Below are 15,835 nucleotides of genomic sequence, written 5' to 3'. Positions count from 1 at the left end.
TTTGTAAATGGAGCAGGAAGCTGAGTGCATCCCTCTGACCCTCGGCCTTATATACCTACAGTAACTCAAACAGTAAACCAGGTTTACAAGAAATGGATCCCAGCCGCAGCTCAGATATATATGATCAGATGGTATCGGGCGCTGGCTCCTTGCAGTTCCTACCTCATCGACTTGGAAATTAAACCTTGAAAAGTGGATACATTACTTAAGTTCTGATTAATTATTAATCCTGTGGTATCACTGTCTCCTTTCCCCGTTGTCTGTCGTCATTGCTGCCCCTTTACTTTCCTGGTGCTCAGCACTAGCTAGAAGATAATTGTCTCCATGAAGATATCCACTGCTTCTGGCTTACGTGACGCCTTGATTAACAATTTATCCTCATTTAATGCATTGCGAAATCTGTTTGAAATCTAGAATTTTATTCATGCAGCGTCTTTGAACACAACCCTGTGTAATATGTCAAGCATCAAGTCTGCTGATTGCTATCAGCCAATGCCATAACCATATCACAATAGCACCTTTCTTATTTTGGTCACATGTGACTAGATGGCTCACTCACCCCACTGCTGATCAGACTTCAGCCCAACTTTTAAACCCCTTAAATTAGATTAATGGAGTCCAAGGGTGTCCCTTTTTGATATGGTTTCCATTTATTTACCTTTTTTTTTTTGGAAGACTACATGATTCTGGCCTTTAAAAATAACTTATTAAAGTCTGTGGTCACTATTTGACTCATTAAAGTCTACAGTTCTGTTGGGGGTTCCATCTGACTACACTTTCAGTCATAGCATAGTGAATCATGCTGTATGAATGAACCCTCAATCATACTTTTGAGATTGGAGATCAGGGAGTTTTGAAAATATGCATAACGTGGCATGCTATATACCAGTCCTATTTATATATGATATGCCTCCCAGTCTATGATATTTGTCCAGACCCTCTAATCAAATACAGACTCACCACTCTAAATACAGGCTCTCGACCAGACCACCTAAACAAATACCCAGGGGCATAACTACAGGCTCAGGGGCCTGGGTGCAAAAGTTCAGCTTGACACCCTCCCCATACTCACACCTAAATTGTGCTGCATACAGCTGCATATGAATTTCCATACATGATCTAGCCCCTTGGTGTAATCTTTCCAAACATAACTTATTTCCTGCACTACATGAAAATTTAGGCCACTCTCACACACTGCTTTTTACCGCTATTAGACTGGCGTTCCAAGCGCCGTGCTAACCATGGTACAAGGTACCCATTGATTTTAATGGGGTTACGAACATGGTGTTTCCAATGCTGTGATTTTCGAGAGCTGTCTGTTCTATTTTTGCTTTTTTAACGCATCTCCTCACCCATCACAAGGATGGTGCATTAAAAAGCGCTGTCAAATGCTGTACAATGCATTCAAAAATGCAGCTCGAAATTGCGGTAAAAATGCCACAATTTCGAGCTGCCTTTTCCAAATGTATGTGTGAGAGCGGCTTTGGGGGTGTGTTCATGTTTTTTGTTGTACTTTTGAACCACAATTAGAGAAAAACATTTTAAAAATTGCATGTGGTATTCAAAGACCACATACGATTTTAAGAAACTGCATACACTACTAGAAACTGCATGGGTTTTTGATGTGTTTTTCAATTGTGTGCAATTATATATTGGGAGATGTATACCTTATTGGATGGATGGATGGAACAATGGAACCTCGGGGCCCAGACCACTTCTCTGTGTGAGGAGAGCAGCAGGGCACACAGACACCATGCATTGTGTCGGCAGGAGCAGTAAGATGATGACATTGTCATCCTGCTCCGTTCACTTCGTGCTATTCGTCTGCCCTCCACCTCTTCTTTGCTTCGGCCTTCTCTTAGGCGGTTTGCACTGCCAGCCTCATGATTGGTGTGGCGAGGGCGAGAGTGCGACCAGCCAGTAATGCACTCAATGTGCATTTGTATATAGTGGAGGGCGACCTCTGGGGCCCCTCAGCGCAGGTGCCTGGTTGCCATTGCGACCCCTGACAGTACGCCTATGCCCGAACCCATAAATACAGTCTCTCAGACCTGACTTACTACAGACCCAACATCAGAGTCCCCCTCAAAATACACTCCAGACCAGGTATGCTGATTATCACATCTTCCTGTTCCTTTAGTCTTCTGTGCTCCCTGAACATGGCACCCAGGAGATTTGCTGGCTCTTTTGGCAGTCCAGGAGAGCTCCCCTTTTAAATGCATATATACACACTGCACCCAAAAATTCACATACTGGACCCACAAACTACCATATAGTACACTCCTATCTCTAATGTGCCATTACAAATCATACCAGCCTGTTTCTTAAAGGCTTGACCCTTGTATGGCTGGGAGCTTTTCTGCCCACCTTTGCTAGGGGGAGTGGAGTGCTTTAATCCCTGCAGTGCAGGACAGAGAATGAGAGGTTATGAGAATGGATTTGCTCTCATTAGCGTGTTTTGCGCGCTCAGAAAAAAGTAAGACCTTCTCTATTTTCCTGCTATATGCACAGCAACAGCCCCCAAAGAAGTCTATGGCAAGGACAAGCATGAATCACTGCATAAAACTGTAGGGAAAAAACATCTGGACCTCATTAGCCTTTTAATCCACGGTAAGGGTGTGTCTTGTGCGCTTGTGAATTGTGCGCAAAACGTACAGTACTATACTCAGAAACCAGCACAAACATACCTCATTTATATACATTTTTGCACATACACTCGTGTGACGATGCCCTTAATGTGTATTTAAACATAACGATTACCGTTCAAAATATCATTTAAATGAGCGAAAAGGAACGATACTCGCTTGATTTAAATGTGAGCCAACGATCAAACAACGAATGAGAATAGTTCATTTTCATTCAGTTTCAGCCAGCATAAAAATCATCAACGTATTATTGCGTTTAAACGCCCCACGCTCAGTGTTTCACATAGGAATGTGAAACGCTGAATGAGAAGTGAATGATTCTCAAGGGTGATCTGCCTGTCTAAACAGGCTGCCCGAGTTAGTGGTGACGTCACTCGCTCATTGAAACAAGAATCGGCCTGTCTGAAAGGGGCATTACATGGGCAGCGAACCCCACGATTCTTGTTTGCCCGAGCAAATGAGCTGGTGACGTCATCACCACCTCGTCCACGCTCGGGCATCCTATTTAAACGGAGCCGCCGCTGGTTTTTATGCCAGCTAAAACTGGACAATGAATGAGAAGTGCACTTTCCTCATTCATCGTTCAGTCGTTGGCTCGCGTTTAAAATGAATGATAAAATTATCATTTAGTTTTGCTTGTTTGAACAATTTCATAACAATAATCATTCCATGTAAATGCAGCATTAAAGTTGGATGGTCAGCAACACTAAAAGTACACAAACATTGCTGTAAAGTGACGCCTCCCTCCTCCTTCTGGACACCCTAGGCACGTGCCCTCAAGCGCCTTGTTCTATGAACCAACTTCAAGAGATCTGAAGCATAAAAAAAAGACCCAGAAACTATGTGAAGTCTATGTAAATACACCCCATAAAGCACTGCTAACAGTAGACAGGCAAGACCCTACTCCATTAGACCCTGATCATTCAAGTAGACGGCAGATATCAGCATTTAAACACCATGGGCTGTACTTACACTGGATGCAATCTGTCCGATGTCTTGCCTTAGGATTGGCGCTATAGACATTAATCATATGTCAAGGGTTGGGATTGTGGAGCAATTTCTGTGCAGATTCTGCAATCAACCTTTCACAATAAATACATAGTACATGAACGCACATTAAGGCTAGTGTCACACGGGCGAGTGCGATATTACTGCTCAAAAATCGCAACAATATCACATTTTTTTACTTGAGATGTTTGAGCGTCAGCGATGCTTTTTCCTGCAAACAATCTTACATCACTGCCGCTTGCAATTTTATCGCACAGAAGACAATAGGAGTTGCTGGTAAAAACGCATCACACAAACATCGCAAGTTCATGCATTGCGATGCGATAATTTGGAGGCCCCATAGGCAAGAAAAAAAGGCTTATCGCAGCACATGCCGCAATGTTTTTTCCCTCTACATCACATAAATGAAATCATTGCACATGTGAAGGAAGACATTGAAGTACATGAGCTTCATATTACAGCGATTTCACGTGCTCTCATATCGCTGATAAATCGCGCGAGTTTATCACCTGTGTGAAACCGGCCTAAAGCCACTTTCCGATTAGCGTATTTTTATTCCATACTTGGTTTGTGGTTTACAGACCGTAATATAGAGCAAGTAGAAATCTATGTATCTATTTACATGGCCATATTTTTTATGACTGTGTTTTAAAAACACAGCAGTTGATACTTTTGTCTATTTTTGCTTCCGCGTTTGCATTTATTGGTAATCTTTTCTATTAGGCATACTGTATATGAATCTGTATTTGCCCAGCTGAAGATAAAACTAATGATGACATATATGGAGGCAAATACAGATCAAACAATGATGAGATACTGATGTTATCTGTAACACATCCACATTACAAATCCTTATAATGGACATGTTATAATATGTTCATGTGAAACTGGTATAATTCTAATATTCTGTTGATGAACCAGAAGCCCCTGGCTGAGCACATCTGTAGGTAACTTCCAGATAAGGGAGTGCTGCAGAGCAGGTAATGGTGGTAAGACACTGCAAAACTTTTTTACAATGATTTGTGACCTACAGTATATTATCCACTCCTCTTGTAGCACTGCTGCACTTTTCTAAGCTAATGCTTTAATGTTACTGGCCCTTTAAGAAATGTCATTATCTGCACAATCTGTTTAGTTGTTTCTCGAGTATTCAGGCTTGTGTGATGTGGATAATGGATACAACTAGATTGGATCTCTGCACCCGAGCTGTCACCGATCAGTGTACCCTTTCCCCCACCAGCACCATTGTACACCTTGCTTTTGTCCTGTCCCTTCCTATCTGCAGGCCCTATTCTCTCCCTCTTCACCTTCCCTCTGTAGAAACCCCTCTCCTATTACTGGTCTTCCTTTCCCAGGATTACACATTTACCAGTTGCAGACACCCCATTACTTGTTGCTCTGAACACGGCTGGTGTCCTGTAACACTGAATACACAGGAAACAACATCCCCTGTGTACAGAGCATCTGACCCCAAAAATAACTAAGGCATCAATAAAGTTCCTTTTACACTGGCAGATTTTTATGCCAGGAATGAGCACCAATCGACATTTTTGCAAGTCGGCAGATAGGACAATTAGCAGATATTCCTTTGGCACTTGCAGTACAACAGCTTGGCAGCAACCCTCTAGGAATATGAGTTGCACTTTTTCTCTCTCTGCTACAGGAAAACCAAGCTCTCTAGTAGCACTGGGGAAGCTCACTCCTCAAAAGGCTCTCTGCAAAAACTGCAGAGCAACCCAGGACCTGCCTTTTATATCCAGCCTATCAGCCAATCAACGGGTGGTTCAGGTCGTGTTCATCCACATCAACCAAGTTACAATAAAGTTAACATAGTCATGTGACCGCTCTAAAAGTTCTAGAAAGAACATAAAGTACAGCAGTAACATTTATACTGTATAAGCCACTTTAAACAGCTTCGCAGAAGCATACAAAAAGCTTGGCCTCTCACTGAACATCAAGAAAACCAAAGTGTGATATCAGCAGGCACCAACTAGTCTTTCCGCAATGCCAGAAATACAGCGTAACATTGGAAAATGTTGACCATTTTCGCTACCTTGGCAGCAACCTCTCTACTAAAGCTAATATCAATGCTGAAATACAACACCGTCTGAGCTCTGTGAGTGCAGTATTCTTTCGAATGATGCAGAGAGTGTTTGAGGACTGGGATCTGTTGTACTACGGGTTCTCTGCAGCTTTCCTCCTCAGGTATGGGGAATTGTGCTGGCTGGGCGTGTGTTTGTCTCCACTCCAGTCAATCATTCCAGGTCAGTACACATAACAGCTGTCTTCCCGGGTGTGGGTGTGGTCAGCTTTCTCTGTTCTCATTCTGTCTCTGTGTTGTGTGAACAGGTTCTATGTGTGGTGGCTGCAAGACAGGTTTGTGTCTTGTGGTTTTGTTTGGTTATGTCACTGGACTTCTGGTTAGTGTAGGGACTGGCAGTATTGCAGGTAGCCAAGACGTGGCCCACTAGCTTCCATATTTTGGCCAAAATGTGAACAAATACCTGCCATTTATATCATTAACACCTGCTACTTGTGTTTGCATATCGGCTGCTGTATTGTGTGATTTTGGCTCTGTGTCTTCTTATCCTGACCAGTTATCCCTGTCGGTGGTGGCATGTATATGCGTCCTAGCCTGGGTGTGTGGGTTCCTAGGGGCAGCAAGGACCCAGATCCAAAGACCTGATGTCCCCGCTCAGGTAGGTCATTGGTCATCTTCCTTTGGAGAAGATAGGGAGAGGTGTTAATCAGTGGTTGTTTCACCTGGTGTTCCCTATCCTTAGTAACGTTCATGTTGACCCGGTGCTCACTAGCCTAAACAAACATAACAGATACTAAGATGCTTGTTTATAAAGGTATTATCCTCCCAACCCTGTTGTATGCCTGCGAAACATGGACCATCTAAAAACGTCACTGTCAACTTTGGGAATGATTTCATTTGTGTTGCCTTCGAAAAATCCTGCAAATGTCTTGGGAAGACAGGTGGACAAATGTCAGAATTCTGGAAGAAGCAAAGATCCCCAGCATTGAAGTGATGATCCTTCACCATCAACTTCGCTGGGCTAGCCACGTAGTGCAAATGCCCGATTAACGTCTCCCAAAGCAACCACTATACTCACAACTCGAGAATGGAAAACGAAATATTGGTGGATAACAAAAGAGGTTTAAAGATGGGTTTAAAACTAACCTTAAAAACTGTGGCATAGACATAGAAAACTGGGAAGCTCTGGCCCTCAGGCACTCAATTTGGGGGTCAGACGGTACCAACAGGGCTGTGAAATTCGAAGAGGCAAGAATGGGGGGTGAAAGGGTGAAACATGTCAAGAGGAAAGCACATCAAGGCCAGCTTGTCAGGACAGTCTTCCACTTGGAAACTGATGTCCCCTCTGCTAAAGAACCTGCGGATCAAGAATAGGTCTCTATAGTCACCTATAGACCCACTGCAAAGACCCCATACTTGGAGAGCAATCCTGCTCGGCCACGAGTGATAGCCTATGATGATAATGATGATTAGAGATGAGCGAGCCTACTCGAAAAGGCAGTTACTCAAGTGTGCATCACTCTTCTCAAGTAACTGCTTAGTGATCCGAACAGGCTTGGGTGGGCTGCAGGGGGGAGCGGGAGGAAGAGAGAGAGAGATCTCTCACTCTCCCTTCCGCTCCCCCCTGCTAACCCCCGCAGCCCACGCGCATTACTAAGCAGTTACTAGAGAAGAGAGATGCTTACTTGAGCAACTGCCTTACCTAGTAGGTTCACTCATCTCTAATGATGATATATGCAAACGGGCATTTAACCCTCACATATAACCTTGTGGATTGTCTTAAGCCGGACTTCACTATCAAGGGATACATTACTGAGGCTGGGAGAACAATGATCTTCACCAGCCAGACAAAAAAAGATATTTAAAAAAATTAATCTCACTGAAAAGTCTGAACACCTCATTATCTGATAGTTATATGATGATCCTAATACAAAATGACAGAATGTAAACACAAGGGGTGATATTGTCTGCTGAGCTGCTGTATCCACTTTCTGATTTCCTGCGGGTGTGGTTCAGCTTGTGCACAGGTGATTGCAGCTCCAAGTCTACCTTCTCTACCTCCAGGGCCTGGGGCTTTTGCCCTCTCTTAAGGCTTATTTAGACATAAAGATTATCACTCAAAAGATGTCTTTTGAGCGACTTTTGAGTGATAATTGTTGCGTAAATTACAGCGCAAGATGACCGCTCAAACGTTGAGCGATCACCTTGCGCTCCGGAGGATGAAGAAGACAAGTGGAGGGGCCGATTGTTCTCTGCATCAAGCTGTTCTCCGCTGGGAGCGCCCTGCTGTCATACAGCCAAGCGCTCCAAGAGGAGGATGCAGAGAAAAAGTGGGGTGGCCCCACTTGTCTTTTGCATCCAGCTGTTCTTTGCAGGGAGCGCCCGGTTGTTATACAGCCGAGCGCTCTGAGCGGGGTATGGAGAACAGAGCTGGACTGCTTTGTTCTTCATACCCAGCCCGTTATCAGGGAGTGGGATACAGCTGAAACAATAGTATCAGCTGTATACCGCTGTGAATCCCTGATAAGGCTCATTGTTGTCAGCATGCTGCATGCTGAAAGACAATGATGAGCGATGGCTTAACGAAAACTGCACGCTGTAAGTGCAGTTACACACAACGAATATCGCTCAAAAGACGGCTTTTGAGCAAATTTTAAGCAATAATCGTGTTTAAATGGGCCTTTACCCAGAGGAGAGTGAAGTCATTGGCTAGGGTTAGAGGCAAGCCCACTACCCCCATTCTCTGGGCTAGGCCGGTGAAGGGTGGGGAAGTATTGCAACCAGTTACCCAGGAGGGATTGAGGAGATCAAGCTGGAGATGTAATGATGATCTCCCTCCTGGAGATTACCCAAGGTGGCCATCAGGCTAACCAGAGTGAGGGACGGTGGCTCTCCAGGCCTTGGAGGATGTAAGCAGCTTTTCCTGCAGGATAGCTGCAAGAACCCAGAAGTACCGTGAGCCCAGTGGTACTATCAAAAGGCTCCAGGAGGAGTTACAGGCATCCAGATCCCTAGCCAACAATTCAGTTGAGGCAAGGAGGGCCTAATACAACCAGGTCATCCAAGAGTTAAAGGGAGAGATCCTCACCCTGGTTGAGAAGGATTGCCATCTTTAAGAGTGAAGATCCTTTTGCGGAGAAACTAGGGAATGATGACTAATTTGAAGAGCCTCAACCGGGTCTGGCTGATGCATGTGATGATATCAAGAACCTAGTGTCCAACATGCAGCAGACCTCTGCCAGTGACTGCATAGGCAGTGCTTATGCAGTGAGCTTGCAGCTGGGCAAGTTGTCATCATTTCAAGCTCAGACTCCTCTGGAGAAGAGGACGAGGACAGCGGCCCTGAAGGTAGGCTAATGCCATAAATAAAGCACCTGGAATCCCTTGGAGGGCCTCCATTTTGGGAATGACCTCCCTGAATGGGACTCCCAGCTAGGAAGAAGAAAAAAGGTGGCAAAAAGATCACCCAGGTGAAGTACAGGTATATCAACCTCCCAGGGCAAGTCTCTAAACCAGGGAAGGGAGGTAGTTGTATAGGTAGCCACCTTGTCCGACCCAGCCTGGAGGGTGGGTTCAGTGCACAGCTAAAAGAAAAGTCCTAGCTATCTTTGTCCAGACACCCCCCCCCTACTCCTCCAGTTCGTCATAACAGGAGGGGTGATGATGACAGAAACTAGTGATGTTTGACAGCGAGGGCTTTAAGTGTGGGGGTCATCTGGCACTGGGTGACCCAAAGATATAAAAAGGCTATGAAAAAGTGGGAAGTCACCCAGCATCGGGTGGCCTCCAGAGGGGTCCTGCGTTGGGCCTAGGGAAGTGGGGTTGCCTGGCGTTGGGTGGTCCCAAGCATTCCAGGAAGGTGGGGGAAAGGTCATCCAGGTCAGGTGACCCCAAAAAATTCCCCGTGGTGGGTAGTGGAGCTGTGCATATGGTGAGGGGGGAATGGCTGAAGGACATTCTGTGAGTGCAGCTGGAAGTCCCACTTTCCGCGTTACTAAAGGGAGGCCTGGTGACTTTGAAGAGGCTATCTTTAAGAAGCCAACCCTGGGTTGCTCCCATGCAGACGTAGGGGGAGGTGCTAAGAAACTTCCAAGCCACCAAGTGCCTCTTATTCCCGTTCCCAAGGGGAGAGCTATTGCTGCTTTGGTTGCAGAGAAGAGTGAGGATGATGAGAGTAAAAATGATGTGGAGAACATGGACGTGAGTGAAGGCAATGCTGGTGGAGGAATATTTGGGGAAGGTAAGGGAAAAGGCAGTGAATGTACAAGTGTAGCTAGTGAGGAAGGTGAGGCAGGTGTGTCTGTTGGACTTGTCTCTGGCGATTTGGGGAGGAGAGCGGGCCCTAGTCCAGGCTCTTAGGAACTATGTGAATGTTGCTGCTGGGGAAGGGAGGAGAACCTTTATCTTCAAGGACCCCAAGTCACATGTTCTCTTCCTGTCCACCTTAAAGAGAAAGGTTGGTCACTATAGAGCATGAAGAACATAACCAGCCTTTCTGGATAGATCGCTTTGACATAGGGGCCTTCCGAGAGAAAATGCGTTGAGAAAAGTTGTGGAGAAGATGCATGTTTGTTTCCTACAGCCAGGCATGGGGGGTCCAGGAGGAATGTGGTCTGTCTTCAATGGGTGGTGGAGCTTCTTCTCGAGATGGAATTCAGGGCGAGTGACATATTTGCACTGATCCACACCTTTGGGACCGCCTTGTTTGATGTCAGTTTCGTGAGACCAGAGGGACTTGCACTCTTCTGGTCAAAGTGTGAGCGGAGTCAGACAGAATCCGAATGGCAGGATTTTGTGATTCAAGCAATTTCCCACCAGAATGACACTAAAAAAATGACCATTTTGACTAGTAACAAATCTCTCTCTTCCATTGACATCATGACTTGAATAAGTAGGTATAGGGATATTCTCCATCCTCCCCCAAAAAACAGGGGCACATACAATATCTGGTTAGGGGTCTGGACATTCATAGTAAAGTTGAAACGTGCAGGTAATTCTGTTACCCACATACCTTCTGTGTTCCTGTGAAGAAACAAGATTCTGGTTTTCTAGCAGGGGCAGCCGAAGGTTTGTCACAGGTGAGGTGACCCCAACATTTTAGTAGACAATGCAAGGTACTGGTGTGTGCTCTGTGTGGGGTAAGAGATCATCCATCCTTATCCTGTGGGGACATTTGGTGCAACCTGTGTGGTGTCAGTCCTTTCTCTTTTGCTAACGCTGGCTCGGTGAGACAGGCCCTTCAGTCTTGAGGCAAGGCTGGTGGGGACAAACAGGAGGAAGATCTACAGAGTCTCAGTGGAGTGCCTGACCAACCCGAGTGGGAGGCGGGGTCAAACTGCTGGGGGTAAGGGTTAGTTGCAAGAATTTGGGTATAAAGTATGCATGTGTGTTTAAATATGTTATGTTACTAATGCGTGTTTTTTGTTTCTTTTCTTAGTAGGTTGGAGTATGTGGATTATTGAATATGATTTTCCTAATTTTGTTTTGAAATATACATTTTGTAATGTGATATAAATTATTTGGTATAATTTATTTTATAATAAAAAGATCTGTTGTATTTAAGGGTGGTTTCACATTCCTGTTCCGTTTGAGTAGCAAGAAAGGGGAATCACTGTGGTCGAATGGCTCCATCTCAGGACAGAACTGTACAGCGCTGAATGGACCCTATTGAGCCTAGGGCAGCCTTTGGGGTTCCTTAGTCTGGAGAACTCTTTCCTGGTGGGAGGCTTGGTTCTTTTTGTTTAATGCATGTAGGCTGTGGGTTATCGGTGTTATGCAGGTAATGTATTATACCTTATTGTGTACTATGTATATTATGTATTATATGTTTTTCTAGGTGGTTGGGGAACAGGAAAGAGGAATCCCCACAGCCAAACAGCTCCATCTCAGGACAGAAGCAAACAGCTCCAAATGGACCCCGGTGACTATAATGGGGCCTGTTCGGTTTCCGCTGCATGCATCACTTTTTCCTCCAGTATGTTTAGCCGCATCTGCGACAAAAACTCCGACTGGAGGTTCCAACGCAGATGTGAAACCACACTTAGCCTATCATGTATGATACTGTCTCTAAGAACACAGTGTTACATTCCCTGTCGATGCTGATGTTGGAGTCTTCATTGTCAATAGCAGTTTAGAATTCTGAGCTTTTTCTTACTTTGATAGAAAAGAAAAAAATTAGAATTTTTGAGCTTTTCTATCAAATGTGAATAACAATGAAGACTCTGATACATATGAGCGTTGCTGAGATTATAAACAGCTGATTCAGGGAGAATACAGTGATGGGATATCTATGAAAATGTACTTGTCAGCTTTCTGCTGAGATCTCGGAGAGGAGATGATGCTGGGGCAACGTGCGCAGAATAATAATTGCCTTAGTGGAGAGAAGTGATCCCGGCACATCCTATTATCGGCCCTCAGTGAGCGATAAAAGCAGTGCGTTGCAACCAATAACAATGTTGTGAAATGTATAATTGCTATAATTGCTCTTGCTCAGTGATCATTAAAGGGGTTTTCTGAGACATTCGAAAAAAAGTGGCTAATGTTAGGGAATAAAACAGGATAACAAACTATGACCACATGACCGGTTAGATGTTCTGCTGTTCTAGCGCAGACACTCCAGTCCCCACCGCTCTGGACCTGGAACTTTCTGAGGTTGCCACATGTCATTCTTTGTTCACATGATCACTATAGCCAATCACTAGTCTGAATGGTCATGTGCTGTTCATGCACATAGTGTTGATTGGCTGCAGCCATCAGGTGGATGATGAATACTATGACACTGCAGCAGGAGTTTCCGGGACTTGAGCGGTGAAGAATGGAGCTTATGCACAGGGCTGGCGGGACATGTGGACATGCCGCAGATCTGCAGGAAATTTGAAAAAAAAAAAAAAGCACTGCGTATGCATGTGGCACACTGGCTGGTGCGCCCCCACACTCCACAGTGCAGAAGAAAGCCTCCTGCATACGGGCGGGTCGGACCCCGCATGCTGGATTCCCACAATGGAGTTCGACCCGCTGCCTGGCCGGTGACCCCTGCTTACCTGCGAGCGGCTGTCGCGAGTGCGCAGTAGGTGCCAGCGCTTTGCAATGACGTGTATCCCGCGATACTCCTGCAGCGCTCATTGCAAAAGTGCCGCGGGACGGGCGCCTTCCATTGATTTCAATGGAAGCCGGCCGTGTGTATCCTGTATAAAATCGCAGAATGCTGTGATTTCTTACCAGTTAGTGGAATATCGCAATCGTTTTCCGCTCATGTGTAGGAAATTGCATTTTGCCATAGCATGCTATGGGCTATTTGTTGTTGAATCTGGAGGCAGAATCCTGCTCCGGATTTCGCAATGCAAATACTCCAGTGTGCAAGAGGCCAAAAGAAGATCCGGTTGGGACGGAGAAGACCCGCACCGCATCTGGACAGGTGAGAAAATGTCAATGGCTGCGGGCAATGGTGGAATCTGCTGGGGGATTCTGCACTTGGAATCCGCCCGTGGACATGAGGCCTTAATCTGCTTGTTTAAGAAAAAAAAAAAACAGGATTTTTTTTTTAACTGTTACATGCGTTTTTTTAGAGGCGGATTTTTGGGTGGTCTTTTTTTCTGTTCACATATGTTTTTTAAATACCAAAACACCAAACCTACAACATGCTACAATTATAAAAAAAAGTCACTAAACCAAAAAATGCACAAGTAAAAAACACCTATAATATCTGGTCACAACATTTTTGCCACAAAAAATATCTTAAAAATGGCACTAAGAGCTTATTCACAGGAGCATATATTGGCCGCCGTTTTCACGAACGGCCGATATACGCTACTATCAGAGCTGTCTTACCCTTCCCTCACCCTCACCCTCACCCTCACCGACTCTCTTCCTCTCTCCCCCCTCCAGGTGTTTCAAATGGGAGGTGTCGGGACGGGACGGGACGGGGGTGGTGGTGTGGGGGGGCTAAGCTCCGCCCCCATTGTTTGCTGTGGAAAAGAGGGGGAGGGGCGGGAGCTTAGCCCCGCCCCCCACCTGCCATTGCAAACAGCCGAGCGGAGGAGAGAGGCAAAAAGGGGGAGGGAAGGGAGAGGACAGCTCAGATGGTAGTGTATATCAGCTGGCCATTAAAACGACGGCCGATACACGCTCCTGTGAATAAGCCCTAAACATGTGTTTTGCGTGAAAATGGAACACTTGTGTGAAGGTGGTCTTAGGGTTAATGCCCACGAAAGGATTTCCGCCGCGTGAAATGCGGGGGAAATCTGCGCCGTTTCACCGCAGCTATTAGGTTCTAGTGAACCTAATAGCTCGATGTACACGCTGCGGGATTCCACCGCGGAATTCTGCAGCATGAAATTACCAGCGGCATGTCCTATTTGCTGCGGGCATACGCGCGGATGGCTTCCATCGTAGTCAATGGAAGCCGCCCGTCACGCTATACTTCCACTGAAGCACAGCGGAAGTATAGCATAAATACGCGTCCTGCCTAACGCGTCATGTGACACCACCAGCGCGTCATATGACACTGCTGGCGCGTCATGCGCTGTACTGTGCATGCGCGCCGGCAGTGACATGCGGGGGCTACACAACGGATCCAGAGGGAAGTATGGGGTCTTTGTGGGGCGCCGTGACGGACTCCACTGCGGTATTCCGCTTTCAGAGCCCATCGCGGCCATGGGCATTAGGCCTTAGGGTCCTTTTATGACTGTCAAGCCTTCATTGTCCAATAACCATCCCAGAGATAATCACTGCTATGTTTTCACGCAGGAAGCGGGATCGCTCTGGTCACCCACCCCTATTCACAGTAATGCCCGGGGCTGGTTTTAGAGAAGATTATGGCCTTGGGCAAAATTAGAAATGGGCTTCAAATACTGAAATACTGCATTAACAACACATCACACTCAGGATATTCAGAAGTCGTTGTGTAGAGCGCTACAGCACTGAACTCTAGTACTTCCAGGGGTGTGGCTAGGGTTGTGCTAAATAAATGAGTCATGGATGCTACCCATAATACCGCCACACCATGCCCATGACCAGTGAGTATTCTTATCAGAACATAGTGGAGCACAGGGGTATGGAAGAGAGGGAAAGGAGCTTGATGAGCTGAAATGAAAAATGAAAGGGGTTGTAATATAAGACATGGCCCCTTTAAGAATGTGTTACCCTCACATTTAGCATTCGGCAGCCCTGGCAAACAGCTGATCTTTATTGCGGGAACCAGACATTTCCCCATAAATGTATTAGAATATACATGTAAGTGCACTGAGTTTTGCAGCACAATGACAACTCCTTCCAGGCTCTGGATCTTTTTAAACAATTAGTGAGTAAATATATATATGAACTTTTTTCACACCCATTCACATCTAATAGTGAAATGTGTTGCGCTTGTAGGAAACACATGTCCGGATAGTCCGGTGTAAATCAATGGGCTTTTAGGACTGCTTTCACACGGGCTACAAAATCGTGCGATTTTTTTTTTTTTAAATTTTTTTCCGGCGATGCGGCAGCGCTATACAACGCGTGTTTGTGAAACACTTGGTTTCCAATGGGTTCCTTCACATTTGTGATGTTTTCACTGATGCTATATTGCTAGAAAATAGATATGCCATGTTTTGTAGGCCATGTTTCCCTATGGAGCCTCCTTGTTTATCACAATGCACAAACTTGCGATTTTCGTGCGATATGATACATTTTAACCATTAGAAATTTATTAACTCTCTTGCGAGAAAATCGCAGGTAGCAGCGATGTGATGCGCGATTTTTCACAAGAAAAAGCATCTTACATTGAAGGAGAACCTACCACCTCCTGTGGTAACCTGTTCCCCTCATTGATCACCCTCACTGTCAGAAAGTTTCTTCTAATATCTAATTTGTGTCTCCTCCCTTTCAGTTTCATCCCATTGCTTCTAGTCCTTCCTTGTGTGTAAGAGACATTACATACGTGAAAAATACGTACGGACTACGCAGCCCCCATATGCGCGCGTGATGGAGCCCATAATTAGAAGCTGTATTTAGAGCAGGTGCAGCAAGAGATTCATTCTACTTTTTCTGGTCAATAGCCAAATAAACTTGAACATTGACAACAACTTTTGTGAGACAGAAAAGTACTCCAAATTGTTGTCACTTCTCCCCTGCACTCCCTTTAGCAGCTCGTATGCAGTGA

This window comes from Eleutherodactylus coqui, chromosome 6, assembly GCF_035609145.1.
Source record: "Eleutherodactylus coqui strain aEleCoq1 chromosome 6, aEleCoq1.hap1, whole genome shotgun sequence".
NCBI lineage: Eukaryota > Metazoa > Chordata > Amphibia > Anura > Eleutherodactylidae > Eleutherodactylus > Eleutherodactylus coqui.
Note: the sequence above shows the minus strand (reverse complement) of the source record.